Source organism: Alexandromys fortis, unplaced genomic scaffold (genome assembly GCF_014885135.2).
Source record: "Alexandromys fortis isolate MF-2015 unplaced genomic scaffold, M_Fortis_MF-2015_v1.1 scaffold_7, whole genome shotgun sequence".
Lineage (NCBI taxonomy): Eukaryota > Metazoa > Chordata > Mammalia > Rodentia > Cricetidae > Alexandromys > Alexandromys fortis.
This window is the reverse complement of record NW_026067920.1, coordinates 20712129-20715893: the sequence shown is the minus strand read 5'-3', so window position 1 is coordinate 20715893 and position 3765 is coordinate 20712129. Positions and strand designations below refer to the sequence as shown.

Sequence of the window (3765 nt, the reverse complement as noted above, 5' to 3'; positions counted from 1 at the left end):
TTTCAAGACAGGGTTTCTCTGTGGTTTTGGAGCCTGTCCTGGAACTAGCTCTTGTAGACCAGGCTGGTCTTGAACTCACAGAGATCCGCCTGCCTCTGCCTCCCAAGTGCTGGGATTAAAGGCGTGCGCCACCACTGTCCGGCTAAGACGCCCCTCTTTATGCAACAACAAAGTATGTACTTGAGTATAGCTTTGAACTCTTCTGATCCTCCTGCCTCAGCCTCCCTGTGTCTATTCTAGCATACCCTGCCATACCCAGCTGCACTTGGAACTTAAACTTAAGCAATACAAAACTGAATGAAAAAACAATTCTTTACCTTTAAAGAGATTACCATTCAGTTGGGAAGATCTGTGAATATAGAGAAGGCCCACAGGGGAAAGGGCAAAAATACATTTAAAGGGTGTGACCTGTCCTCTGATTGTCAAGAACTGGGGATGGGAGGAAGGGATCGTCTGAAAAGAGGAAATCTAAAGGATGTGTCTCTTTGGTTTGATGGAACTATCCTCAATCTTCATTGTGATGATGGCCGATTACATTACCATACATGCTTGTCAAAACCCTGGTCTCGCCGGGTGGTGTGGCGCACACTTTTAATCCCAGCACTCAGAAGGCAGAGGCAGGCGGATCTCTGGGAGTTTGAGGCCAGCCTGAGCTACAAGAGCTAGTTCCAAGACAGACTCCAAAACTACAGAGAAACCCTGTCTCTTAAAAACAAAAAACAAAACAAAATCCAGGTCTCTTGGGTCTGAGTTCCAGCAGCACCAAAAGACTCACAAGTCCTCTACATCCAAAAGATGTAAATTAGGACCAGCAAGATGGTTCGTGGGTAAAGGCACTTACCTGGAAAGCCTGACAACCCGAGTTTGTTCCCCCAAACCATCTAAAAGTGGAAAGAAATATCTGACTTCTCAGAGTTATCTCTGACTGCCATAGGTGTGCTGTGACATGTACACATACATACACACATGCGCGCACACACACAACCACCACAACAGCAAAACCAAGATTTAACTAAATTAAAATCATAGTTTATTTATATATAAATTATACACTTTGTATAGCACTGACCTCAAAGCCAAATAGCAGCCATCTCCATGAGTTCAGCTGCGCCTGTTTGCAAAAGGTCATCACAGCTGGACTCGTTGACTGTTTGACACTCCTTCATAGGAGGATGGAGAGGGTCCTGGAACTCTAGCCTAAGTATCCAGACACTTTCCAGCTACTTGTATGCGATTGTACGTGGCCTGGGTGATCTCAGGGAGGGGCTAATGCGTGTAAGCTAGGGAAGACTAGGGTAGTGGGCTCCAAACGTGTGGCTAGGTGAAGGCTTTCCAGTGAGGCTTGGCGTCTACTCTCCTGTCAGGAACCGCTCACCCATGCTCAGTAAGTCAGGAAATAGAATCGAACTTCTGTTTGTCATAGGGCAGGGGTGGGCATTGCCGAGTTTCCCCACAGGGGAAAATTCCTGTTATAAATCAGGCATTTAGAAAATAGTGAGCAAAGGGACAGAAGGGAACAGCTTCCTCATGTCCAGCTAGGTCACTGTCATGAACGAGGTCGGGAGAATGAAAGACTGAAATTTTTTAAAAATATTTTTTATGGTTTATTTAACCTTATTTTATGTGCATTGGTGTGAAGGTGTCAGATCCCCTGCAACTGGATCTTCAGTCAGTTGTGAGCTGCCATGTGGATGCTGGGAATCGAATCTGGGTCCTCTGGAAGAGCAGTCAATGCTCTTAACCCGAAAGACTGAAATTTTGAACATGGACAGAAATTGGAGAGAAGCCCCTAAACTTGGAATGTGCACACCAATTTGAGGATTACTGGTCATGGGTTCTTTGGGAGCCAAAGTAGGAGACGTCTGGGCTTAAGTGAGATCATGGGGTGCCCCTAGGTGCCTACTAAAATGTTTAGACTAGTCAGCAGGCAGCAACAATGCCAAATGGGGAAATGTGAGTTGATGAGCTCAGCACCTAGCTGCGTGGAGCCCGCAGATAGGAAGATCATTTTAACTGTTAAAACGTAATTAGACTCCTTCAGGTGAAAGCCTGTGCATCCAGTCAAAGGGCAGTCCACCAGGAATAGAAAGGAGGGGAGATTCCTAAGATAGACTCAGCAAGTTTGGAGGGAAGGGAGGAGCTAAAGATAACAGAAATAGCATACCTGCCCACAGGGAAGCAAGCCCCCAGGAAAGTTCCTGAGCAGAGAGAAATGGAGCCGAGAAGGAAGGCTGTGCTGTGCTCTGAGGTCAGAGTAGGGCCGGCAGCTACAGAACACCAGGACTGCTACAAACTATCAACGTAACTAGAGACGTGATTGGATGGGAGAGAAGACTCTCACTAGTCTGAGCAAGGTTCTGCTCAATCCCGTCCCCACCCTGCACCCCCTCCCCCCAAAATAAAAGCCTGACAAATAGAAATCTGTCAAAAGCAAACAAGGCTATACTTGGGCGTAGAACTCACCTGCCGGGAAGTATGAGACAGGAAGTGCTTTAAAGCTAACTTATGGTTTTGGGGAAGGCTTTGTGGAGAGCTCGTCTTGGCTCATTTAATGAGGCCAGCTGAGTTTGTTCATCTGGGTGTATTTGGAAAAGAAGCAAACATTTTTATTATCAATGGTTTTCTTTTAATGTTCTGTATGTGTTTTTGAGTATACGGTTCAGGTGTGTAGGTGCTACAGCAGCCAGAAGGGGGCGATGGATCCCCTGGAGCTGGAGTTAGAGGCAGTTGTCAGCCGCAGCTCAGGAGTGTTAGAAACCAAACTTGAGTCTCCTGGAAGAGCAGCAAGTGCTCTTGACTGCTGAGCCACCTCTCCACCCCCAAAACAAACTGAATTTCCGCAACTGAAGCCAGTCACAGAAGTTAAAGCAAAGCACTCACTGGGCTAGGAGTGAGAGAGAGCAAGAGTTTATCCCCTGAATATTTAGTTGTGTTTCAGAGACAGCTCAGGCTGGGGATGTAGCTCAGCAGCGCAGTCTTGCCTTGCTTGTGAGAGGCCTTTGAATTCAGTCCTCCGTATGGTAGGATCCAAAGCTCAGTGACAAGGGTTGATAGCTCATAAGCTGTAAATCTCCCAACCTGAGAGGTGATTCAGGAGGATCAGGCTCAACGTCAAGGGCTTGTTGTGGCAGCACACACATTAAAATTACAGAGATTAGCAAGGCCCTTGCACGAGGATGGCATGCAAACCTGTGACGCCTTCCATTTATTTTTGTCTGTACAGTTTCGCTCGGATAACTGCAAACCCGGAAAAAAAAACTGTTGCTGCTGTTAATTCAGAACACAATGCTGTTATTAGTCCTACATATATTTATATATACACATATGTAAATGCATACCACAGTACCCATTCCCATCAGCTAAGTTATTTCTGCCACCATAAAAAACTGTGAGCGTGCGCTGGAGAGATGGCTCGCTGGTTAAGAGCACATATTGCCTGTACAGAGGACCTGATTTGATTCTCAGCACCCATAAGGTAGTTCACAACCATTCATAACTTCAATTCCTGGGCATCTGATACCTTCTTCTGACCTCCATGGGCATCAGGCACATACATGTTACATAAACATACATATAGACAAAACCTCACATAAAATTAAATATATAAATTTAATTTTAAAAAATGTGTCCTGCCGGGCGGTGGTGGCACACGCCTTTAATCCCAGCAGATGGGAGGCAGAGGCAGGCGGATCTCTGTGAGTTCGAGGCCAGCCTGGTCTACAAGAGCTAGTTCCAGGACAGGCTCCAAAACCACAGAGAAACCCT

The 3765-nt window shown here is 46.2% G+C and overlaps 1 pseudogene; it reads left to right on the top strand.

The window, feature by feature from the left end:
• The first annotated feature begins 3115 nt into the window (after window positions 1-3115).
• Window positions 3116-3211, top strand: LOC126501015 (uncharacterized; annotated as a pseudogene).
• The last annotated feature ends 554 nt before the right edge of the window (window positions 3212-3765 follow it).